Source organism: Python bivittatus, unplaced genomic scaffold, assembly GCF_059951505.1.
Source record: "Python bivittatus isolate LINGU-HERP-01145 unplaced genomic scaffold, Pbiv_v1 ctg000400_np1212, whole genome shotgun sequence".
Lineage (NCBI taxonomy): Eukaryota > Metazoa > Chordata > Lepidosauria > Squamata > Pythonidae > Python > Python bivittatus.
This window is the reverse complement of record NW_028277073.1, coordinates 4,762,917-4,790,098: the sequence shown is the minus strand read 5'-3', so window position 1 is coordinate 4,790,098 and position 27,182 is coordinate 4,762,917. Positions and strand designations below refer to the sequence as shown.

The 27,182-nt window shown below is 40.3% G+C and overlaps 1 protein-coding gene and 1 long non-coding RNA gene across 3 annotated transcripts in view; one reads left to right on the top strand and one right to left on the bottom strand.

Annotated features, from left to right (window-relative positions):
- Positions 1-3,778: 3,778 nt before the first annotated feature.
- Positions 3,779-14,095, bottom strand: LOC112541780 (uncharacterized). Its single transcript, XR_003085723.2, has 3 exons — positions 13,956-14,095; positions 11,049-11,228; positions 3,779-8,705 (listed from the first exon to the last, which is right to left on the bottom strand). It is a non-coding gene; the product is annotated as an uncharacterized LOC112541780 (long non-coding RNA).
- The window catches only part of CHST3 (carbohydrate sulfotransferase 3), a 49,371-nt gene continuing 36,165 nt past the window's right edge, over positions 13,977-27,182 (top strand). Inside the window, exon 1 of one of the 2 annotated variants that reach the window (XM_088144356.1) lies at positions 13,977-14,114. The gene's annotated coding sequence lies outside the window, so the exon portion shown is untranslated. Of the gene's footprint in view, positions 14,115-14,316; positions 14,455-27,182 lie in introns of those variants that run through there. The other variant, XM_007437448.3, reaches the window with a different exon arrangement.

Here is a 27,182-nt window from a genome sequence, read left to right as displayed (position 1 = left end):
AGGTGGGGCCAGAGTCCTTCTAATTCTGTCTCTGGAAAGCACTCTATTTCTGCAAAGCATATCACAATAGTTAGTCAGTCTTTAAGGCTGCCTTGGCTTTGTTGCAACACATTTACGTGGCTTTCTTTTTGGAAACTACTTAAACATTGAAAAATATTTTACATTTATATCTGTTTCTGTATAAATTAGCAGGTACAGAGTTTAGGCAAACCTTTTCTTTTTTTAGTTGCCTTTTTTGAGTGCCCAGCATGAGAGAAAAATATACTGGGCTTTACATGTGAATCTTCCAGGTAGGGCATGGGGGAGAGGGGTGGTGTATGTTAAGATGGCAGCCATCTTAACTGAAGCACTGCCACTTCTCAATGTGTGTGTGAGACACATCTGATGGATGCTTCTGGAATCTCCATTTAGTTAAACAAAGGTAACATTCTCCTGACAGATCCTTAGACATTGAACTACATAGTCATACTGAAGCATTTTAAATAAACAGAAAATCTGTCATGTTAATTAATGGTATAAATCATTTTGAAAAGCAGGACTGCTAACCAGTTTAAGTAGAATTAGTTGATACTCACCCAATACATATGTTTAATGTAACACACAGGCAGGGAGGCAGAACTTTTGAGTAGCACATAACACATGAAAAATAAAAAAGACAGCCATTTATTTCCACGTAGTTGTTTCTCTTCATACCAACTTCAACGTCCCATAAATGTTCTTTTAAAGATTCCCATCTTTATAGCCCTTAGAAAGTCAAACGGGGAGAGGAGGCTGGCTCTACTAAAGAAGGGGGTCCAATAATCAGAAGGCATGACTCTGTAATCTCTGTAGATGGCATTCTCTTGGAGACAGGACCCTCGGCAATTTTCCTTCCCAATCTCACTGGATGGGCAGATTCAGTTCAGAGAATGTGGTTGTGAAAAACTATAGGAAGGTCAGGAGAGTAATGGAAGGAACAGTAGACATAAACAGCCAAGAGACAAGGAGGGAGTCACTGGGAGCTTATCTTGTAAATGGCAACTAGGTCCAGATGGCAAGAAACCTGGAAACAAATGGTTCAAAATCTTCAGAGAGTCTCCACCGTAATGAACTCAGTAACAAATGAGGCTTGGCAATTCTTCCTGCAGTTTCCAAGATTCTGTATTTATCCCTAATTCCAGCATTACTTTACTGAAGTCTGGGTAATTCTTGCTTCCTTGATCTTGCTCAACTGACTGGTGCTTCACATTAATCTTGCCATGTCCCCATGCTGCTGCCTTCTTCTCAACCCAATCTGAGGCAGCCTTAATTCTTCTGTAACTGTTCCAGTTTTAAAGGAGTGTTTTTCTTTATCTGCCCCCCACCCCCATCCCTACCCCTGCAATTTGATCTGGCAGTTTTTACCAATCATTATGTTTGGTATCCATCAAGCCTGTAAGGTGACCCTGACAGAAAGACTGATTGAGCTTCTATTGGTCACTACAGGCTGGGATGGCATAACCCCTTCATTCTGGTCCTTGGCCATCCTGCTCAGGCAGGGATAAAGTCCATTTCTTTCAAACCAGGTTCTCCCATAAATCCAGCCAGGTCTCCAAGCCAAGCAAACTTGGTGATCTGGCTTTAGAAGAGGGATCATCCTGACTACCAGTTGATAGGGTGGGGAACGGAAGGAAACTCCCACTTCCTGGCACAACCTCATCATCTTGCCAGCTTTTAGATGAACTATGTTTCAGCACTGGATTATCCTCTTCTGAATAAATACTAAGTCTGCCTTTAAAAATAGTTGGACATGTGCATGGGTAGCATGGTGTAGAGTTTATTTCCTTCACAGCACACAACCTCCCTCTGCTGCGTTGTATCATGGTCACGGTCTCCATCCTGATTTTTTTTATTCCTCCCATGGATGTCCCTGCCTGATCCCTGTGAGCTGGTGCAATAGGTTGCACGATGCAGTTCCTTCTCTGGGCTTTGCAGTGAAAACAGGGCAGTCTGGACATTTCTGTGTGGATTAAACATATTCAGAAATATTACTGTCAGGTTAAACCAACATCCGAATGTTCCCATTCCCCCACACACAATAAATCCATGGCAGTTTTTTCTAGAAATGGCTTTCAGCATCACAGCAGGGCCTTAGAAAAAGTTAAATCGAGCCTTGACTGTACATAACCATCTGTTTAATTGTTCTTGTTGAATAAATTATGGCATATTTTTAATATACGTCCAGGTGCATGTCTGTGACGTTGCTGACCTATCTTTAGCTTGGGCCCAAATGTAGATATTCAGAGCTGCTTGCAAGATAATTGGAATCAGATGTATTTTTCCCCACTTCAAGCCTAAGGCATTTTGGTTGCTTTAGCAACTTATTCCCTCTGCTTCTCTTCTGATGTCATTTTTTGGACTGCTTTGCTTTGGAACATTGTGGCAGGAGCTGCCAGGTTAAGGAATTGTAGGATGCCTAGAAAAATAGCCTAGATGCATGCATAGGAAACTGAGGGCATATTCCAGCAAATTCGTAATGGGTACCACGGTCATCAATGAAATGAGATTTAAATCATGATCAACTTGAGTGACAAAATATGTTTTGCTGGATTTTGCCCTGAGTATTGCTTCAATGTCGCTTTAGCATCCTGACTCTGTGTCAGTACACTGTATGTACCTCCTGGTTGGTGGGATGTTGGGAAAAGCGCGTGGGTTTGCAAGAAAATCAGTAGATTTGGGATCCTAGTTTGTACAATGTAGCAAGAGCGTGGTTGGGCTTTGTTTGACTTTGTGGCATACTCATTACATATAAAACTTGGCAAGGAAAGAAACTACAGTTCCCCAGCTAGAGAGAGCTGTTATGTCAACAGAAAGCAAATAAAAGGACTATCTTTTTTTATATAATTTTATTAAAAGCTTTAAAAAGGAAGATAAAAACTAATCTTTTTTAAAAACTAATATAAAGTAAGAAAGAAAAAAGAAAAAGAAAGAAATTAAAGAGAAAGCTAAAAGTGCAAGAAAGGAAAAAAAGTAAAAAAAAAAATAGAAAAGGAAGAAAAAAAATACAGAGATATATATTGCTGTTATTTTTTATTTTATTTAAAGAGCCACCCACCCAGTTGGCTGTGGCTGTTGCTTCTGTGCAAGAGTAGCCTTGAACGAAGCAGTTTATACTGTATATTTGCAAATACATAATATGGAGTAAACGATTGCAAGTTATAGAGCAAGAGTTGAGTACATCAGAAGAAACGTGACATTAAGTTGAAGGCAATGAGAATAGGGTACAGTGGGTATAGTAAAGCAAGAAGAGAGTAGTTCAAGAATGATCGGGTGCTGAATGAATATGGATTGAATACAAAAGTGAGTGACTATTAGAAAAGAATTACATTGCAGTGGTTTGGTCATTAGAGAGAATGAACGAGGAATGGAAGAGTGAATTGGTTGAGAGGAATACTGAAAAAGCTTTGGTTGGATGGAATTAACGAGATCCTCAAAAAATGTTTCTCAACCTTGGCAACTTTAAGATGTGCGGACTTCAACTCCCAGGATTCCCCAGCCAGCATGGGGTTGCCAAGGTTGAGAAACACTGCTCAGAAAGGAGAGGTGAGAAGTTTAAAGACCAAAAGGTAATGTATGAAGCAGAATATGGATGTGATGGATGCAAGAATGGTTTGCAAGGGCAGAAATGTACGCAAAGGTACTGTGAATGCGGTTGATTTAAATGACATCTAGCTCTATTTCACTTTCTTTTCTTACCTAATTCCTTCATTCCTTGTTTATTTGCTGTGCTTTTCACAATGCTGCTTGCCTCCAAAGGAAGAACAAGATGAGTATGCATGCTTATAGATAAGAACAAGGCAAAAGGAGTAAGTGCATTCAATGCCATGTTACCCCCCCCAAAAAACATTATGCCTTCCAATTCTGCAATCAGCCATTCCCAAGAAGCTAAATACTGTAGTACTTATTCAGTAACAGCCATTCAAGGAAGAGCTGCAGTTGAGGCCTCTCTGGTAGTGGTAAGATCACAGTCATCTCAGAATGTATACCTGTTTCATTTGCAAGATGCATGGGATGTGAGAGATACCGATGGTCTACAGAAGTGTTTCTCCAACTTGGCCACTTTAAGATGTGTGAACTTCAACTTCCAGAATTCCCCAGCCAGCCCTGCACGCATCTTAAAGTTGTCACATTGGAGAAGCACTGGTCTATAGCATAACTTTTCAAGACGATTCTGTTGCCATCTTTCCGCAGGACAAAAATAGCCTGCTGGAAATGCATCTTGACTAGACTTGATTTGACGCGTGCAGTTTCTTTGCTATATGCCCAGCTCACATCTTACAGACCTTGACACTTGCTGGCTACCAACAGCTGGATTGGATAGTGATGATGTGGTAAGTCTGGGAAGGGTTCCAAGCCAAATACATGGCCAAGCATATTACTGCTTGACTGAATCCTGAACTTTGCCTAGTTCAAGTCAACCCCCAGTTTTTGACATGGCCATCTTCTGAGTGAGCTCACTGTAGCATTCATTTGATTGACATTAAAGGGCATTCATGCAAGTAATGTTTTTTTTTTGTGGCTATTCAAAAGGAGGAAATGGTGCTTTGTGTGTGGGGGTAAACTCCACTGGGATTCAAAAGTGCTGTGAAACTAATAGAAAAATGAGAAATCTATACACTTTTAATACTTCTTGCATGGAAAAACCCTGGTCTCCCAATTTCTTTTTCACATGAAGAGAAAGCCACAGAGCAGCAGGCAGGTTTGAAAGGTGCAAGAATGATTTAGTTCTTCACTAGGACCAGCCCAGATATTTTTATTGCTCCAGCTCTCTAAATGGAGCAGGATATTCCCCATTGGTAAGTATTTCTCAGATAATACATATGTCCAATTACAAAATGCTTTGCTTTTGCGTTTGCTGCTAACATTGCCATGACTTTTAATTATATTTTTTATGGATCTTGCTTAACCACAACATGGAAGGTACACATTTTCTTGCAAAGCTGGAAATAAGTTGCAATTGTGTCTCTGGAATGTGAGTTAACCACAACATTTAAGCTTCCGATCAACACATATTCAGTGCTACAAGCTATGTGCATGCTGATGTCATGCTGAGTATCCCATGGATGTTGCCATCTTTTCATTTGGTAAAATGTAGCCAGACTGGATGTTCAAACTGTTGTTAGATGGGGAACCCCTTGCTGCTCAGTACTCCTACAATAGCTGTCTGTATCAAGTGATAGTGCTATTCTTCAGCAGCATGTATATTTCGTGCCATTCTAAGGGAGAGCCCTACTTCCCAAGACAGCCCCTTTGAAATCTAATTGCCAAGTGACAGTTTTCAGCTGCGCATTTATTGACCTTTCTTATCATATCTATTTTTCTTTATATTGGCCCCACCTTCAAAACTTCTTTAAGCAAAGGAAAACATGTGGGCCCACCCTTCTGAAGACCTCGCATTCTTCCCTGTTCTAAGCCTCGAGGCAGAAAGACAAAAAAGTGTGGTCCCTGGGGAAAAACATGTGTTTGTCTTTGATTTATGGCTTAGCACAGCACTTCCCAACCTCTTCCGTTCTGTGGATGGTTACATGGCCACTGAAAGCTTTTGTTGGCATAACAACAAATCAGTGACAGAGTCCTCACATTGTGCTAAGCAATAATGTTGTTTGCTCAGTCCTGGCTTAGTTCCTTGGTCTCCAGCATTGTGCCCAGACACCCACCATATTCCTTACCCCGCTGGATTTTTTTAAATGATTCATTTAATTAAGAATAAATAAATGAGAGGCTTGTATGCTGTGCATCAACAGCCTGGAGCGTAATCTGTATTTCAGACATTGTCTCTGGACCACAAACAGGCCAGAGGGATTCTTGGATAATAAGATGCTGATGGCTGCAACCCAACCCAGCACTTCCTTTCTTTGAAAACATGCTCACCTGCTTGGGAAAAAGAGAAAAGTAAGCTGAACTAGTGAGAGACAGTTTGGTGTAGTGGTTAAGGCACCAGGCTAGAAACCAGGAGACGGTGAGTTCTAGTCCCGCCTTAGACACAAAGCCAGCTGGGTGACTTTGGGCCAGTCCTTTCCTCTTGGCCCTAGGAAGAAGACAGTGGCAAACCACTTCCAATAACTGCATGGACTTGGCCAGGCAGTCACCAGGAGTCAAAACTGGCTTGAAAGCACACACACAAGCTGAGGATGAGCTGACAAATTCCTACAAAGCTAGAGAGAATGGAGGGGAGCACCGTTCTAGTTTCCTTCTGGCAAATGAGTGTTTTGCGATTAGCCATCCCCACCAATGGCAACACTCAAAAATTTAAATGTGCCCGCTGGCTGCAAAATGTGCCCCTTCATCCTGGCTTGGTATGTTGTGTGAAGCCAGGCAGTAATAGCTTATTCAGCAAATCATAATTAAATAAGCCGTGGCTTAGCACATTGTGAATTTGGTCAGTGTTAAAGCAGCATCTTCATCCAGCTAGCTGTTTCTCCACAGGAAAAGATGCTTTCTAGGATCAAAACCATACGTCTTTTGGAATTCTCCCATTTTGAAAGAGACCAGCAGATATTCCATGGGCTTATCCAATGCTGCAGAGGGCAAAACAGAATCTTTCACATGCAAACATTCCTCACACCTCAAACACGTCACATAAAATGAACTTCTGACATAGAAACTAATTCTAACGTTATTTGTTGTAGAATAAACCCTTGATTTAATGGACCTTGATTGGATAGATTTGAATGCACTGAAAAAAAAAATTAGGCCAGACATCCTCCCTCCCAAAATAGCGGACAAATTTGCTAAACCAAAATATTTACTATTTCTCGGAAGGGTTAGGGAAAATTGGGGAAGGTTTACAGGCTGATGGGAAGTCACTGGGAAGACCTGGGATGTGCAAGCCAGCAGGAAGCACACTTTTATGCACGGACACAATAGGGAACACACTTTTTTTTACAGAAACAGAAACTATCTTCAGATTCAACAGACATTTGATTGAACAGACACCCCTTTTCCCCAAGTGATCTCTTAAATCGAGAGATCACTATAGATTACTATAGATATATTATGCATATATCTCATTAACAGAGGCCCGAATTCAAAGGACAAAACATGATTTGGACGCATGTATGGGAGTATGTCCGCATGTCAGAATATATATATATTGATATATATATTGATATATTATGCATATATCTCATTAACAGAGGCCCGAATTCAAAGGACAAAACATGATTTGGACGCATGTATGGGAGTATGTCTGCATGTCAGAATACCTTAAATCAAATGTGACTTTTCCTTGCATTATTTTATTTATTTATTTAACAAATTTATATGCCAGCCCATCTCACCAATAGAACTCTGGGCAGCAAACAAAGATAAAAACACAATGCAATAATTCAAATCAATTAAAAGAAAAGCTAAGTCGAGGCCCCTATAAAATTATTTCAGTACCAACTTGTTGCACGTACCCATCCCAGAGCTCCATTAACAACTGGCCCGGGGAAAAGGCCAGGGTCTTCATGGCCTTCCAGAAGGCCAGCAGGGTCAAAGCTGTGCAAATCCCTGGTGGAGAGGCTGTTCCCTAAGATAGGCACTATAACAGAGAAGCATGCTCCCTACCATTCTGCCCACCAATTGACACTACTTCACTGAAGGAACCCAGCACAAGCCTGCTCTGTTAAATCTGGTGGGATGGGCAGAAACCATCACAGGCAAGCAGTCCCACAAGTAACCTGGTCCCAGGCCATAGAGAGCTAAAGTACCTTGAATCACATCTGGAACCCTACTGGGAACCAGTGCAGCTCTTGTGGCCATGGTGGCACATGGGCATACCCTGGTGTGCCCAATACCACATCTGCAACTGCATTCTGACAGCCCTGTGATTTCCACATGTTCTCCCATTCAAGACCTAACCAGGTTCAGTCCTGCTTAGCTTCCAAGCCCAGACAGGTTTGGCTCCTTTTTCATAAAATCTATAAAAATTAATTTCTTAAGGCATCTTCCAGATTATGCATAATGATAAAGTCACCAGTGTATGTAGCTATCTAGCCTTATAACACATGCTGCATTCCCTTCAGCACACTGCCTGCCTTGGTGAAACATTAGGCCAAGTTTGCACAAAATGCTAAGCTAAAATGTGGTTAGCTTGTTTGTGGCAGAGTACATTTTACCAAACAGTTAAGAGTAACTAGTTTTATGGTTCAGTGTCTTAAGTCAGTAAAGCATGGTTGAATTAACCATGGGCTAGTGTATTGTGTGAAAACAGCTTTAGAATCCTCATTTAATGAACAAATCCCCCAAACAGTATACTCACAACATGTTTAGACACTAAATCTAATGCAAATGAAATCCCAGAAATTGGAATTGGTCTAATTAAAACCCTGGCATGTTTATTAAATACTTAGTGTTTACCTTGTAAAGAGTTAGAGAACTGAGTCAACTGTGTACTTAAGAAACTAATATCCCAAAACCTCTGGATACTGAACAGCTAATGTGCAAAATGTACTCTGTGTATCAAAAAATATTGGATATAGTAATGAACTCATCCAGTATAGCATAATCTGGCTTTGTTTTATTATTGACCGATTGATTGATTATGTGCCATCAAGTCAGTGTTGACTTTTAGCAACCACATAGATAGATTTTCTCCAGGAGGAACTGTCCCAAGCTGGTCCTTCAGGTCTTCCAATGCTGCACCCATCACTGTTGTAATGGAGTCCATCCACCTTGTATTGATCATCCTCTTCTTCTCTTTCCTTCATGTTTTGTTTTTATAGTTCATGAAAAGAAAAATCATAATCTTGAAACCAGACTTTTCTAACCTGGGATACTCCAGATGCATCAGTACAATTTTCAGAATTTCCAACCAGTTGTGATGGAATGGTTTGGTGAAGGCCGCACTCGGGGAGATAAGCATTTCCTTAGTCCCCAGAATGAGTGTGGAAAGGTGAAGAGGATGAGACTGGCACCACCCTAAGGAATTTGCGGTGTCTGCTTGCTGGCTTGGGAAGTTTAGATTCAGTCTGGCGAGATTCTGTCCTGTAGGTGGAAGCTAATAAATGCTATAGAACTATATCTGTACTGTCTCGTGGAGTTCTTTGGGCTGAACCTGACACCAGTGTAGGCAAAGCTAATTAGTAATTCTAGGGTCCTTTCTCCAGTTGTTCCTAACTATGGCACAACTATGCTTTGGCAACTTCTTTATTTCTGCAGTGCCCCATAACCATGCCTTCATCTTATCCTCTGTCCAGAAAGGAGACAGCCTTAAGTAGTCTTTAGCTGTACTGGTATTTAAGTAGTATTTTCCCTGTTCTTCCAGCACCATCCAAGAACAACCTCAAGGTATGTAAAATCTGTTAGGCTCTGTCACCTTGGAGAGAAGTCAGACGATGGCAGTAACTGGGAACAGAGGCCACCGAGGGAGGACGCAGATCAACAACAGTGACAGTAAATTTCATGCCAGTGCAGTTTTCAAGGATGGGTGGAAAACACTTCAACTCAGTAGCAAGCAAAGACCCCAGAAGCTATAATTCTCACACATCACATTGGGGGACAGTGCTGTAAATAAGGACTGCTAATGCCTGGTTATATTTCCCATACGATTACTTCACATCATGACATTATGAGCTTGCCAGAAAATCTATAGTACATAAAAAATATTTTAGAAAGGATTTAATCATTTTTATTGGGATGATTTAAAAAACAGAAAACCTTTTCCACTGGAAATCCCGATGCCTCTGCTAATATAATTTGGCTTTGAATCTCACAATACAAAGCTCAGGGGGAACCATAAAATCTCCAACTATGATGTGGAATGGAATTATATATACCTAACATGCCATTGCCTTGAAGAAAAGAAAATGTTCATGTCTTTCCAGAGCTGGATGTGAGATGTCTATCCACATCTGGAAGATGAATATTTCATCTTTCCAGGGTTTTAAATGTTTTATTTTTAGTTCTTATCATTTGTAAGCCTTTTAGGTACATCAAAAAAAAAAAAAAATGGAGCAGCTGGTTCACAATTTACTTCTACAGACTGAGCTTAGGTCAGGAGGTTAAATGAAAGCCTAGCAGTGTCTGTAACATGATGTCAAAATGACCTGTGCAACACGACGTCATCGTGCAATGGTGCAGTTACATAATGATGTCATGACTTCTGACACACGTGCAGTCTTGTCAATTTGCATGTGGATGTCATCACAGACATCTCCTCCTGTGCTTCTACTAATTCCAGGGACACCCAACTTTAAAGTCTTCCCAGGATGCAGAATGAGTGGGTGTAGGGCTTATAATGATCAGAGCAAAAGTGTAAAGTGTGTGGGGTCACTTTTCAGAGGGTATGGATTTTTCTTTTTAAGTCTGAAAGTAGCAAGAAATCATACTGCTAATTTTCAGTAATCAAGATCACAGAAGGCTCCAGCAGCTGCCAAAAAATGGATGCCAAGTGCAAACAACTTAATCAATTCCTGTTCTCTCGATATTTAATGGAAGGCAAGTTTTTCTTTTTCCAAAATGGGTCATCCAGAAACAGTGACATGCGTGGGATGGTAGAGGTTACTGAGAGGTGAAATATTCTCCTTTTCATGATTAATACTTCACAGCCTCATTTGATGACCTAAAAAGTTTCAAAACTAAACCCTAGCCCACACTAAGCTAAACAAGTTTGTGATTTGTATGGCCATAATTCTGTGTATTTATACTGGTTTATATGTGAATGCACATAATACTTAATATGCAAAAATCTAGATTTCTATTCATTTTCTCTCTTGTCCTTACATACTTTCAACTGATAACCATGCAAGTTATTGGAAAATATTCTTTTTCCTAGCTTTGGATGGCAGATATCGAGACTAAAGAACTGATTTTGTGCCATCTGATTTTCCCAGGGCCTCTAAATTGGGCTCCCTCCTCAATACGGTAAGAGACCTGTTCCTTTGCTGGTCTGGAACTAACATTTAATTATCAGTCTCATCTACCTTTGCCCACAGAATAAGAAGAGGTGCCATTTTGTCTTTGACCTCAGACCTCAAGCGCTCTGTGGCTGCCCCTGTCTGTTTCATGAAACAGTTGAACTGCACAAAAGGCGAGACTTCACTTACCAGCATTATCTGCAACAGAAAAAGCCACAGCTAGTCACACATCATCTCCTGACAATTGGCTCAACACACAATTCTTTGTGTGACCTGACAAGAGTGCCTTGTTTTCAGCCATGTTCATCCCTGTTGCATGCAATCCGTAGCGGCATGCTACAACATGCTGCCTTTATCCAAGTCCCTGGACTTAGAAGAAACAAAAAACATCAGAGAGAGAGAGAAACCGGGGCAATAATTTAAGTCACCCCACAGCAATAGTTTCAGCAACAGCTGGATTGGCTCCTGTAGCTGAAGTCAGGAGCCACCTGAAGCAGGCACTAGTGAGAAAAGTTCAATTTGCTCATTACTTGCTAAAGCAGTAAGATCAACAATTAAAGCAGATAAAACACTTTTATCTGTAGTGTAAGTATAGACATGCTGTTTCAAGCTTGTGGGATTAGTGACAAAAAGCCGTCGAAGAGAAAAGGAACGGACCATACGCACTGAGTGGAGATTAGTGGTCTGAAAGGGTAGTTCATCTACCAAGTCTAATTGCTTCTGGAATTTCATGCAGCCCTTCTAAAGCAGAAGTGATAACAACAATGATCTGAGACTATTGCAAAGACTGTTTATTGATTATTAGGAACAGCAGTCTAGGAAGAACAGGAGGCTGACACAAAAGTTCTAGATGAGTACTAAAGCACAGGGAGTTTTATTAACATGAACATACTGAAACACAGTACCGGTACCATTAAGGTTATATATATTGTTAGGATTTTGAAATGAATGATAAATACCACTTACATAAATCTGTGTAAGAAGTAAACTGTTATATAAAACTATATGTAATGCTAAAAATGAATCATTACAAATGGCTAAACAATATATAAAATCACTAAATTATTAAAATCTACAGGTGCTTCAAACTACACATTAATGGCGTGACTGTGTGATGGTATGTAGGATCAACCTTGGGAGACAGGAGGGAGAGACACAGACTGGACAACTGGCATGGAGAAGGCCTCTCAGCCCACAGAAGGAGGGAGGGCGTGGGAGACATTTCAGAAGGGACCCTTCCTAGTTTTCTGGAGAGTAAAAGGAAAAGACAGGAGAAATGCTTTCTGTCTTGCAAGACTCTGTTAATGTAACCTTACAATAAAGAGAGAGCTAGTTGTCCTGGCTGTGCTTCTTGTCTGGATTACCGCACAGGGCTAACAGACTGTAATATTATGGTGCAGAGATTTAGACCTGGCATAAAAGGGATGACGGAGAGGACTGAATGACATTGCCTTAATCATCCTGATGGCTCCAATGTCTAAGAAATTGTGGCTATATAATGGATATACTGTATAAAATACCATTTTTAAAAAAGTAAAATTAGCACCTAACTCTGCGAATAACTGTTATTAGCCATTTACGGGCAGAGTTTACATATAATGTAACAAAATTTTGCTATTTTTAAAGAGATAGTTATTTCAATCATCTAATAAAGTGTAAATAGAAATTATCAGAAATGTTGTGGAAATTTAGTTTAAAGTGGGGTAAACAGCTGGTGGCGAATGACCCTACAAAACTGACAATAAAGAAGAACACAGGTTGTGGCTTTGATCGCACCCATGCTGTAGAGACAATATTGTGCTTCAAAAGGAGTTGTCTATATTTCTCTTCCAAAGCAGCTCCAGGGAGGGCATTGACATGGGGTAGAGTTAAAGCTCTCCTCAGTTCAGGAGTTGAAGTTTGGCATACGCGTGAAGCTGGTTTGAGAGCTAAATTTTGATTATGGTCAGAGGCAACTTCCATCAGATGCACAGAGGATCATTTTGTGATATAATGTAGGTGTATAATAAAGGAAGGAAGTGGTGAGATTAGAATGAAATCGATGAGATACCTACAGTAATAATTACCTTAAAAAATAGGTACTGTATAAGAGACATAATTATAGTGACCATTCAACATAAAAAAGTCAAGTCTCCTTTAAATTAATCTTGGCTCCTGTTGAGTTTGTGGAACACACGCAATTTTCTTGGCAGCAACATGGAAGGGGCTTGCTATGAGTTTCTCCTAAGATTTTTGTGACTTTCCAGTCGAGCCTACAGCCCTAGTCTACATCTGCTTCTACACTGGCCCTGAATGACTTTGAAATTTAGGCTCACCCTTCCCTAGTTTCCTCTTTTGGTAGGACTGCCCACAGAGCACGGCTCTTGGGATCTGGTGGGAAGAGCGGATCGCACATTCACAACCTGAGAGGCAAGAAGTGCTGCATGCAGACGTGCCCCTTCTCCTGGCTCTCCAGGATGGGGCAGAATATCTGGGACCGCACAGGTGTCAAGACAAACAGGGATACGGTGTTGTGTGCAAATGACACACGGCTTCTATTTATTGAGGTGTCTGGGGAAATTCACAAGAGGGGCCCAGGAGGACACCATGCTGGGAAACGATGGGCCGAACCGAAGCCGCAGAAAGAGGAATTCCGCGATGGCAGCAGGCTAGAACCAGCCCAACGGCGCCGTATCCCCAACTCTTCCGTTCCCCCCGCCTTTCCCAGAAGCCAGGCATCGTCCGCCGGCCTAGAGGCGCGCTTCCCGCGGGATCCAGGGGCCTTTTCTCCCCCGCCCCGCCGAAAGAAGCCGTCCAGTCAGCTGGGAGCCCCGCGTGGCGCTCCGCTCCCGCCGGCAGGCAAGCGCTCGGAACGCAGCCGCGCAGTTCGCCCGAGAGCGTCTCGGACAAAGGCAACAGAAGGGTCCTTGTTAGGCGGCGGCTCCCTGGAGATGGAGGAGGGGCGGGGGGAGCGCGAGAGCCAGCGAAGTGGCGGGGTGGGGCTCGGCTCTCTCCCCTGCCTGTCTCCTCCTTCGTCTACATAAGCAAGGCGGGGGGAGGGGGGAGAGAGAGAGAGCGAACGAACAGCAAGAGCCGCGAAGGGATGTAGCAACTCACTTTCCGAGGACTTTGCAAGCAACTCTCCCTGCCTGGGGCAGCCTTCTTTTCCGCGCGGCAAGCCGGACTGGTGGCGCGTTGCCCTGCTCCGGGACTCCGTGGACGCACCCGCTGCAGGGCCGCTGGAAAGGCTTCAGGACTCCGCGGAGGAGGAACCGTGTGCGTCTTTTTAGGGGCATCCAAGGGGGGAGGAGGAGGAAGAGGGAACGCCCTCACGCTTGACCTCCCATACCCTGGGCGACTTGGGGAAGACTTGGAAGCGGGGTGAAGGGCGCGACGGGACCGCGCCCCACCAAGCCTGCCCGTCCGCGCGGGGCAGGGAGAGGGTCTTTCAGGAAGAGGAGGAGGCGAGGAGGAGGAGGAGGCGGGCGGGCGAGCGAGCAGAAAGCTCCTGGAGTGGATGGTCCCCCGACAGGGTCCCTCGTCATCGTGGGGAAAGCCGTCAGGAGCGACGCGGGACCTTCCGGGCACGAGGCGGCGTGGACCCCATGGCAGCAGGGTAAGGCGAGCCATGCCTCTTGCGCGCCGTGCGGGCTTTCCAGCGGTTGCGCCCTTATCCTCCGCCTTTTCCACGCTCTTTTGTTTCTTGGTGGCGAGGGAAAGCCCTTTGTGTTTCGGGGATGGGTTCCTGGCCGCTCTGGTGCGTCAGGAAGAGGGAAGGAAGGCGCGCTGGTGCATCCTGGCGTTGACAAAGCCGCGGGCTTCTCTCCTTTGGAAAGGGAAAGAGAGCGGGAGAACCCTTCACCAAGTTTTGCCGGAAGAAAAGCGCCCGAGGGCCGAAATCCCTCATTTTAACCAGATGCGTTATAATAATGTTGGATAAGATCCAGCATAATGGACAACCGACCTCTTTTCTAGTTCTCTGGGCTTAAACAGAGAAACAAACGAGTGGTATTGGATGGGAACCGTGGGTTTTGATTCTGACAATGCTCTTCATCTTGAAACACGATGGATGCTTAGGTTTCGTTTGGGGCAGGGGGTGAGCTTATGTGCCATGTAGGGTATTTCCAATCCAGGGCGCTCTGAAGTTAGGTGAAATCTTTTAAATTAGGGGGCTTCCCAGAAGCCTCCAAATTGGGATGATGTATTGTGAAAACTGGTTGAGCGAAGCAGAAGTATGTTTCTCAAGACCACATAGTGCAAGGTGGAAAGGAGACAGCCCAACAGCAAATTATTTTGCTTTGCCCTTAATGGAATGGATATAAATTTCCTGAGGGTGCTCCAGTGTAGTCTTCATGGAATTTAGTGGGCCTTGTATATAGTGGAAGGCCTTTCCTTAATTTTTTTTCTAAACAATAAACACTTTCACATAGAAATGGAATGAATCTATATGGAGTTAGTGGCAAATGCATATCCATTTACAGCATCATCTGTAAACCTTGCTAATAAGTGTCAAGGTTCATCCAACTGCTTCATGGAAATAAGTACTCTATAGTCAATATACCATCTTCAAAGGGTCACATATAATTGTTACCCTGTGTTGTGAGGTGAGATGGTCACAGTCCTGTGACATGACTTGTGGTGTGCAGAAAGCTGTTGATGCAGAGAAGCAATTAAAACAAGAATGCAGAGTAAGATATTGTCAGGAGCAAAAAGTCTCATTAGCTTTGAGATTTGATATTTTGTGCAAGGTTTTTGCTCATTTCTCTACCTATGGATGTCGAGTCTGTTCCTGACCCTGAACTTAACTGGTCTGCTGTATGGAATCAGTGGTGAATAGCATGGCTCTTAAGTGATTTGATATCCGATGTGCTCATCTGAAGCTTGGTCAGGATCATAGACAGGCATGATGTAAAGAAAATGTATATCGTAGAAGAGAGTATCGATCTTATGGCATCATTCTTTACCAGAATTGAGGTTTATAATAAGCTTAAAATGTGCACATATATTAAAAAGCACAATTCTGTTTCTGCTAATTCTGCTAGGGAACTGCAGGAGTTATACAAGACAGTGAGCTCGATCCTGAAATGTATAATTGTACAGTTTGTTCTACAATCCTTCAGAAGTTTTGAATTCCTATCTACATCCATTCAGGCATATCTTTGTAGAAGCTTAATTGCTTTTTAGTGAGATTTTTAAAAATTATGTGAGAATAGAAAAGTATACATTGTCTTTTGCAGATGAATGTAGAAATGATCATAGAAAGAAACAGAGAGTTGCTGTAACTATCATCCTTAACCTCACTATTAATTTATTGAATGTCAAGTTAAAGTATATGTGGATATAAAATAGATATGGCTGTGGTGCAGTTGTTTATAAACTAGTAATACCCAGAGGAAGAAAAGTGGGAGACAAATAGAGAGGTATAAAGAACCAAAATCAAAATAAATGCTGTCGTTGAACTCCATGAAAGCCACAAATTTGATGGAAAGATTGGAAATCCCCAAGGATCTGTAGGCCTAAAATTAAGAGACAGAAGTTCTTTATTTTCCAATTTTGGACTACAACATGTGGAAATTCATTTCTACAAACAAGCTTTTCTGATGCTTTTCTGAAAAAGAAATGCTTCATTAAAGCTAAAACCACATATAAATGCAAATTGCCAACAGATTTCACTAGAAACAACTCTAACACACACACACACACACACACACACACACACATCCTAAAGTTATGATAAAATTAGTCTTTATTGGACTGAAATACAACAGCCTATGTTCACCTTTGGCCTTATGAGGTGTTCTCCTTTAACAGTGCTTTTTAATTGACTGACGAAAGAAATGCATTCACTAGAATGAAAAGGAAGCCCGTATTTTGATGACTGGTAGAAACAAGGATGTGCCTCTGGTAGTATCTCTTGCATTGTTTCCTTCAGATTACTCCTAATTGTTTTGGGACTAATGTTTTATATGCTCATTCTTCCTCCTCTAAGTATTTGGACCCCAAATGTGGGTTTTCCACAATACGCACATTGATGTGCAAAAGAGAAAGAGGGAGAGTCTTAAACTGTTTCTGTGGAATTGTTTCACAGGCATAAAAAGATTCAGATAGGCCCAAATAGGTTTTCTCTAAAATTTGCACAATGCAGTAAAAATGTACTTCGCTTTAAAATGAAAGATGGGGAAGAAATAGTTTTGGGTGACAGAATGGTGAAAACATTTGTGCTTAATGGTTGTGCCGAGAGGTTAGCATCCCTTTGAAGATAGTGTAATATTTCCACGAAACAAAAATAAAGCATAGATATAATCCACAATGCCACCTGTGAGAACTAGTCTGACAAGGTCAAAAGCAAACAGCTTGAACCTGGACTAGTCTGATACCATAAGAAGTGAGCGGGGGAAACTCTTCTTCCCACTTAGAAGAAGGAAGCCTTAAAGCCTGTTGCAAAGGTGTAAGAATCTGAACTTTGTGTTTTTTTAGGGCTAGGGCATGGGCACTGGAATTTTTCCTAACACTTTCATTAGTTATTTCAGGAAAATTACTTATTAAAAGATATGTGTCCTTCAATCCCTGCCTATGCCACTTCTCTTCCCATCCTAGTATCTGTGAAGAGGAGACATACAGTCCATAATTGGAGATGAGTTAGAATGTGCAAGCTTCTGGCACCATTTGCAAACATGGTGTGTCCTCAAAATGAGTAACTGTAGACCTAACTCCTAAAGTAGTTATGCATTTCTTCTAGCATGTATCCAGAAAATTTCTCTTGGGGGTGAAGAACAAGAAATTCTGCAGCAGAAATTTGTTTTAATGTGCAGTTATAATACTGATACAGCATCATATCTGTGCAGGTTCTTTATATGCTGTTAGGTGTCTAGGGTTTCATTCCATGATATTTAGAAACTTAGATCAGCCAAAAAATCAACAAACCTGGGAATTCAACAGCATACTTATAAAGAGTTATATTTAACTTTTGCATGAGGTATCACGAACACCAACAAACTTTATTTGGAGTAGGGCTCATGTTTAAAAACTAACAAAACCTAAGAACAAAAGAGACACATTTTTGTAAACTTTATTTTGTAGAAACAAGACATTGAGAGCTGCAAAGTTTGCATAAGAGAAAGTGTGTGCTTATGAGCATGTAATCCCCCTACTTTTTGGAAGGGGGGGGGAGTTGACCCTTATAATACTACTAGAAGAATCCAATAAGAAACAGATTATTCACGAGCAATTTATTGATTGAGACAGGATGGCTGGGAGCATTTATAACTATGTCCCTGAGGATCTTAACAAATATCACTCTAATTTCATGCTGTTTTATAGACTACTTCTACTTTTCTTTGTAGAAGAATATTGTATTCTATTGTACTCCTCTTGTTCTTGTCTATTCAGCTGCAAATCTGTTCATCTATTCTGTAACATCCTCATCCAAACTTGAAAGGCTGTGCATCAGGGTTCTCTTGAGCATGTCAATGAGCTTAAACTCACAAGACTTAAAATGTTCTGTCATTCCATCCAGAAATTAAGGAGAGTCACCATGACGCATTATGTGGTAAACTGCTGGATCTGGGCTACAAAATTCCAGATGCCCACTATATGAGAACGTTAAAGGTTTTTGGGTTAGAGTTCTCTGCATCTCTGGTCATCTGGAATTTTGCAGCCCAGATCTGGGGGACCTATTGAATAAATTTGAGGATATCTCTGGATATATACCTCCTCATCTCATTGGATGAATGTAAAAGTGTAATTAAAAAAGAGAAGCAATAAGCTGGATGTGCCTGTTAATTTAGTTCTTTAAAATGGTTAAATTTACTGGTTAGCAAGTAAAACTTACTGGTAACTTTGGAATTTGTTTTTGAATAAGAATGTTATTGTCCAAAGTGTGGTCTGGCCCTGGAACAGAGGACTCACTCAGAGCCACCCACTGATTGCATCATTCTCCATTCCAAATTTATGAAATTCTGTCTTCTATGGAGTCATGCAAGGGGTGGCAAAATATGAATGTTCCAGCTTCTTGAGAGACTTCCTCTTCAGGGCTGACATAAGTTTGTATAAATTTCATCCATGGTCTTCCAGCCTGGACTTCCGCCACTGTGATTGGAAGCTTTGACTTCTGTTGACATAGCTGATTGCTGCAGCCTAAGATGGGGATGAAGAAACAGACACATGGGGCATTCTTCTCTAAGAGCATGTGAGGACTTCTGCGAATATTCCTGTTAGTATTCAGAAACATGACCCAACATAAATCCCTCATTCATCCTTTAGGAGAATAGAGTTCTCTATATGTCTAAACTGTGGTATTTTATCCTACCTTTGAGTATCAAGGGAAAAACTGTTAAGCCATTGCTCCAACACAGTATTAGTACTAGTTGCCCCTACCAGCTACAAATTAGGAAGATTTATTTTGGATGTTGAAAATAGGATTATTTTTCCTGGTAACATTTACAAACCTGAGTTGATACTTAGATTGAAAATGGACAAGGGCCTCCTGGAAATGTGCAGTATGTTCAGCCAGATGCTTTCTGGGGTATTCATCACCGGTTTTCCACAGCACAACAAAGGATTGATTTTCAAGAAATACTTTTTTCTTAATTCTGATCTTTGCCTCCCAAGAGCTGGTGGGATGACAGGAAAAAACTGAGCACATTACTTTCTTTAAGGGGTAAAAGAGAGCAAATGCAGATTGCAAAGTAGCTTGAAAGAACAGGCACCTCATTCAGCAATTTCTGTGGGCTTTTAGCAGAGGAGACGATGGGAAAAGACTGGTACATTCACTCCTCCCCTTCCCTGTCTCAACGAAAGAGAAATCTGCAGATGTACTTTTTTACAGTCCAGCAGAGAAGGAATTTGTTTTATTAAAATATTTTTTAAAATTCAGTATTTGAAACCAGAATATCCTGGGAAAATTATTTTGCCAATACACAGAAAATGGCAGAACAGGAAGAATATTTTAAAGTTTCTTTTATTTTATGTAACAGAAAAGAAAGCAAAGGAACAGCAGTCAGATGTACCTATGGAGTCTTTGATTATAGAAGTTTACTAGGCAACCCTGCGACCTGTTGGGGCATCCTTTGAGAGAAAGGTAGTGCAGTCTGATGTAACCAGAATGAACATTAAATTTTAGGCTGATCATATTTTTTTTTTACCCCAATGTTGGAGGGTCCCATGATCACCTAAGAAGAGTATGTATCATAGATAGAAAAATAATTGTAGTGGCAAATGAACTTCAGTAATAAGTCAATATTTACTTATCTAAACAGATAAACAGAATGACCATGGGCGGGCAAAAAAGCAGTGGGAGCAGGAGCGACTTCTGACTTACTGCCGGCTTCCCCATCGACTTTGCTTATGTGTTGGAAATTATGATCGTGTGACTGCCGGGACCCTGCAATGGCCACACCTTTGCAAATAAAATGGATCTGAACATGGTGGAAAATTCAATTCCACAGGAGCAGTGGGTCCCAAATTTTTTATGCATTCTTTAAGTTAGTGGATTTTAGCTACCTTGATTCAAAAATTGTTGTGGTATAATGCATTGTTTAGCCTAACTTGAGAGTACAATCAGCCAAACAGATAAACACAATGAGAGTTTTAGTAGTATATAGATGGATCAGGCGTATTCATAGCTCAGCAATATATTTCCCAATCGTTCCTGATGATCAGCAAAGAAAAGATAGAGATATTATGTTTTCCATTGAAATCCCCAGTCCTGGGACTGACCCTAACCTCAACCTCTAAAAGTGCATTTAAATATATATAGTTTGAGTGATGAGTCCCCCGAGGATTTACATCTACCTGTCTTTTTTGTTAACCCAGCAGTCCTGTTCAGATTTGGCTTTATTCTTTTTCCCCCCAGCTGTGTTGAATGCTGCTTGGCTAGCATCAGGTTGGAGAAGGCAAATGATATAGTGGTGTTTACAAATGCTATTGAATTATGGCATATATATATATGCCATGATATAAGAGGGATCACATAATTCTCTCATTGAATCCATAATGCTTTTGAGGCTTGATGGATTCCGTAGAGAAATGGAAATCAAAATACAGGCCCAGTGATGAAACTGAAAGTTGAGAAAGATAAAACCTACATCATCATATGATAACCATAATTTAGATAAAGAAAATCTAGGAGTTTGTTCTTCCCATAGAAGCTTCCTTAGTAACTTATCAGTCTGCTTCAAGTATTCCAAAGGTGTGAACATAGGAATCCCTCTGACACATGTAAATCATAAAGTAATATTCACTTTTACAGCATTTTCGCAGCAAACTTAAGATTTTAATCATCTATGGATATCAATATTAATCTGAGATAAACAATTTGAAATATTTATCAATAAAGAAAAAATCTTAATATAATTATTCCAAGATAATTAAAAGAATTTCAGACATCAAGTAAAGCCTGAAATTTTTACAGATTTCCATAGATATGTTAAAGCCAACAGAAATTACCTGAGACTTTATTAAACTGTTGTATTATATCAGTAACTTTTCATATTAAATATGCATGATTATCAATAAGACACTGTATATTGTTGATATATAATAACAATTTATGTTCAGGTCCAGATGCTTTTTATATTCAGCATGTCCTCTAGACAGGCCAATGGTTCCAATATCAAATTAAGTAGACAAAAGGCATTCTTAACATAAGGAAAGTACATCCTGGAGATCTTATGTTTGGGCTTTTTTTCCAAGCTAGGTTCCATGAAATCCTAGAATTTCACAGGGTTGAGAGGAAAAAACTCTCCACAACAGAGTAAGGAGGGGAAAAACCCAGCTCAAATGTACTCAGCCATCCACTCCCACCTTGATGTTGCTCACAGGGTTATCCATGACAATTTTTTTAAGGTACAGAGGAAAGGGGGTGTGTGTGGGGGGGGGTCAGCTAAAATTCAGAAACTGCTCTTGATCAGGTGTTCCAGGAATTTTCCCTTTTAACAAATAGGCCTGAAAAAGTTTGAAAATCCCAGTCTTAAACCAATGGGAGTCTTCAACATCATTAAAAAAAATCTTGAAGTAAAGTGATAGTAGAGTGACGTGTAATAAAACAAATAGAGAGTAAGTTCTGTGCTCCAGTTGAGTTCCTGCACCTGCAGCATCTCAACCGCTAAACTGAATTTAGATAGAGATTTTCATCCACAGGTTTTTCCCAAGTCTGCCAGGATTATTTTATCAAAGAAACAGTTGTGCTGCATTTTGTTTCGGAATGATACAGATGAGTGTTTTGTTACAATAGCTATTGTCACAAGGAGTGTTACATATGAAACAGAATGCCATATCAGTTTTTCTTCTAATAAGCTAAATATCTTGGCCTGTGGTTGTGGCAAATATCATCTTTGTGGAACTAATTCACATCAGTGCCTTCTTTGCCTGAATTAGTCAAATTGTTTCTCCAGTAAATAGAATTTTCCATTTCCATTCCAAGATCATATTTCTTACTCAGTTTAGTTATGGTCTGTATAACTTTGCAGCTTGTAGCTACTTTGTTAGCATTCTGTCAATATATTTAGGTCAGCCAGAGACTATCAAGGAGGGCATAAGAGTTTTAGGAGAACTTGAGTTGGGTTTATACAACACATTAAACTTGATTATCGAAATAGCACATCTTTCCAGTTTCACACTATAGTAAATCATAAACTAACCAAATCAACTAATTCACACAGCATGCCAAACTTCAGATAACTTGACCAAGGTTAACAGTACCCAGGCTTAGCACATTGTGCAGCTGACCCCCTAGGTGTTCAGCTGAGCTGAATAAAATATATTATGTGAATGCACAACCCAGCTGGTAGGAAGTAATCAAACATGACCCAGAGTTTGATCTTCTATGATTCAAATAAAAAGAAAATGTCAAGAGTTTAGCTACCGCTTTCACTATTATAGGATATCTGGTGATCTTAATTCATTCAGGTTCTGAAAGTGCATAATTCCTTTACTGCTATCACTTTTTTTATCTCTTTTCCTACCATTTAACCCTCTATTCAGGGTGTTATCTCTGAGGAATAACCAACACGACTTTCTCTAGAGGAAAAAGATATACTATAGATATCCACAAGTAAATTGCTTGTCTCCTGCTGACTATAAAGGAAGATTATTAGATACTGATAATCTGCACTGCCCTTTCACCAAGCACCAGAATGCCTTGCACAACTTAAGTCTGATACACACATATCCAAGTCTTCATAAGCATCCCCAGGAGTTTTAATGTCACACTTGAATATAGCAATAATCCATGGCTACGTTTGGTTTCAGTAAGAACAAATAAGGTTCTCTCTTTTCTCTTTGCAGTACAGTGGGTTTCAGAAATGAACCTCAGAAAATCAATTTTTCTGTTCTTGTTTCTATTTGTGTGCATCATTTAGGGGTAAGCAATAGTTTTAATTTTAGAAGTTTTGACATTAAGGGTCTTCATGTCTCTTCAGAGTTACAATGACAGCTGCTGGGGGAAATTAAAGTTTAACATAGGGAGGGAAATATCTTGATTTTTATTTATATATTCTTGCTTTGTCTCTGTGTGGTTTTGGTTAAGCCTCAAAGTAATGGAGCAAGGATTTCTTTCAGAAAGATCTGTTGAAATGGACTCAGAAAAATCCAGTGTCTTTTCAGTGTGAAATGCTAGAGGGTGGGGCAGGAGAAAAACTGAATCTGATTTTCTAGATTTAAATTATCTGTGCAAGAAGCATCTGGGCAACCCTGTTTGGACTCAGAAGCTAAGTGGGGTTGGGTGTGGTTAGTACATGGAGAAGACATCACCAGGAAATCCCAACAGTATACGTGAGAATGTAAGGTCAAGAAAACATTTTGGTAGTAGAAGTTAATGGCAGTCCTGTTCCATGTTTTTGCCAAGAAAGCAACACGGATTTGTCCACAAGATCATTGAACCTGACTTGAGGAGATCTTTGCTTTAAATTTAATTAGAATTAAATGGAAATAGCTAATATGGTTTCTTTCCATGTATTTAATCAGTATTTTTCATTCCATCAAATTAAAAGTTACAATTTTGGTGGCACCCTTTGGATGGAAGATTATCAAGTTTCCCCAGATAGTGCCCTGCTGATGTATTGGAGTTCATGTTCCCATCCCCACTATCACAGATAAACTGGTTGTGGGTGATGAAAGTTTTAGACCAACACATCTGTAGGGTGCCACAGGGGGTGGGTTGATGTTTAAGCTTGCTTTCTCAGTCAATTCTCCCTTTCTCTGCAAGGTTTCATAGGGCTTCTGAATGTATTAATACAGATAGGAAAGGTTTCTTGGTTTAAAATGATAGAAGAGACTTTAACTTGATTTAATTTAAGCTTTCACTGAATGCAAGGATAAAATGAAGAAATGAAATAGGAATTAAGACAAAGAATAGCCAAAGTGTAAGCAGGACCTGAAGGTTCTGTGGATATTTCACTGCCTGTCCCCTCCTCTTTGAATTGATGAGAAGGTCTCAACAGGAAGCAGAGGAGAGGGTGGTAATCAGCCAGTGCGTAGAGTGCTTCTTTCTAGGAATGGCAAGCAGCAAGAAGAAACATCTCTCAGGTAAGATCCCCACATCTTCTAGAGCAGTGTTTCTCAACCTTGGCGACTTTAAGCTGTGTGGACTTCAACTCCCAGAATTCCCCAGCCAGCCATTCTGGGAGTTGAAGTCCACACAGGTTGAGAAGGTTGAGAAACACTGTTCTAGAGTCATCTAACCATTATTAAGCCAGTATAACTAATGTAGCTGGGCTTTATGTAACCTCAGCAATGGCCTGGTGATGCTAAAAGATACCATAAGCTACTCCTGGGGAAATAGCTTCAGTGCATAATTAAGGGTCCCGTGAAGCCCCTAACTGTGGAGCAGCTTCGTCCTCATTCTCTCTTGCTCTCTCTTGTTGCATGATGAACATATCAAGTTTAGACATGCTGCCATTTCCAGCGGTTCCTTATCTAGTGAGCATCTTCCTATCGACACTATAACGTTTTAGCTTTCCCTTCCCTTTGCTGTATGACTGAAGTATCAGAATTGGAAAAAACCTCTCTGCAAAAAGGAAAGTTTCTCTCAATTCCCAATGAAGAGTTGTTAAACTCATTCCCGTTTATGCCCCATGTTGAAATTTTCTGGATTAAGGTGATCCAATGGGCAGTGCTGCAGTTTTCAAGAATTCCCACCATTGGCTAAGCTTTGCAGTGTACATACAAAACCCCAGAAAGTTCTTTTGTAGCAAGGTGTCTTCCAGAGGCGTTTAGCCTGCAAACTCTGGATTTCTCTGTCAGTATGGCCAACACATAGTATGAAATTAAAAAACGAAAAAAGTCAGCACCTAAAGTTTTGTGAGAACAAGAAGGAAATATGTGTTTATTCTGTTTTATCACTGTATAGAAAGGAGACCCGTTGTGTCGACTGGGGTTTATCACCTAGTCGATGTGCTTTGGATTCTGGAGCTTTAGGTTCTGTTCGGTAGAACTTATTTCTGAAAAGCCATGCATGAATTACATAGTTTCTGATTTATAAGAGGAAGTTCCATAAAATGGATTACACTCCTTATTTTACTAAATTCAAGTGAGTATTTTCTCCTATCACTTTCAGTACAGGTTATCACAATTTTAATTTTGTGTGCCAGCAAATCCATTTTTTTTTATTATCTAGCAACCCAGATCTAGGGCAAGAAAAACAGAACTTCACTAATTAAACATACACTCTCATATATAAAATACTTGCTTATTTAGCATGATTTATTCTGTACTGTCTTTAAGAGAAAGAAAGGAAGTCCTGTCTTTGAGCTCTGAATGCTTCATTCTCCTGCTTACTTCCTGAAGAATTACACTGGGCATTTATCTTGTCATTTCAAAACCTCTCCCAAAGAAATGGCTAAAAACTTGCTTTTTAACATGGAATATATAAATACTCTTAGGGTGCTCAATTTTACACCCAGTTCCTATTTTTGCTTTTGTATGATGCAATTCCATAATCATGGAACAGAGAAGGCACAGCTTTATCTTGGTCCTTAATAATTCCTTTAATAAAGAAGCCAATGAACTTGATCACCATGGATACCCAAATCAGTGGATATTGCCAGATTAAAAGCATATGAAGTTAAGAGGAGATAATTGGACTAAGGAGATTCCCATAATAGCAGCATGCATTGCTTGGACTTGTAATGTAGCCTGTTTATTTTTGGCTTAGCATCTTATGAGAACCTAGCTAATCGTTGTTTATTCAATAAGCCATGGCTTAGTAGAATATGTGAATCTAATCCCTGGGCCATCAGTATACTAATCCGTGGTGCTACTGTTTATATCATTGTCTCACGACCTGAGGAACAAGCATGGGGTCAGTTCAAGGTATTTGTAGTTTGCAGGAGTAGAATCCAGTGAATATCTGATTCCTTTCCATCTAGACAGAAAGGTTGAGGGTACCTAGAAAGATATATTACTAAATTACATATTATATATGGTAGCCACAATATAAAATATGTACAGCTCTATGGAAGATTAGGCCATTAGAGGCTACAGATAGTTTTGAGTGAGGACCTACAGAGCATAAAAAGTCAGATTCTTGCTTCATCTAATTTAGTCATTGCCTGAAATGGTGCCCTCAGTTTTTTTGTAATATATATGATTTGACTTTTTTTTAAAAAAATGGGGATGTTAAATGATTCATTTAACAAGCACGGCACTGAACTACACTCCTCTCAAGTCATGTAATGAAGTATTTTTCAGAGCATAACCTGTGATTTTTTGTGAAGCTACTAGGGTCTCATTGCACTGCCTATAATTTCACTCCCCATATTAACAATACGCTCACATAAACTGATATATTTTTTCCCAGGTTTTCCTTGTAAGGAAGTTACCAAGGTGGAAAGAAGGGAGAGGAAGAGAAAAGTGACACTTTGTGGACTAACTTGAAATCACAGTGAATGGTTTTACTAGTTGCTTTGGGGTACAGCTCTTCGTTAATTCATTCTCTTAGGCTGAGAATGTTAAAAGATAATGGGAAATGGTATTATATGGGAATGGTGGATGTTCAGATCCTTCGGCCTCAATAAATGAATAAACCACTTATTAGCATCATTACACCTTCTATGATTTGGTGTCTAATGAATACAAAAGGAACAACCCAAAACTACTTTGTACTAATTGTAATTCTTCAGTCCTTGCATGGGAGACATTTGAGATACATTATGACTTTTAATACAGTTTGTTAGTTGGAAAAGGTTCTACCAGATTGCTTCTCATCCGAGAGAGATCATTCAAATAGCCAAAAGAACGGTTAGATATGGTGAAGTAAAATATATTCTAAAATATAAATACTCTTCCTCCAGCCAAATGCCCCATCAGTTCTGTAGCTTCTTAGGTGATTCCAGGTTTGAATGACAA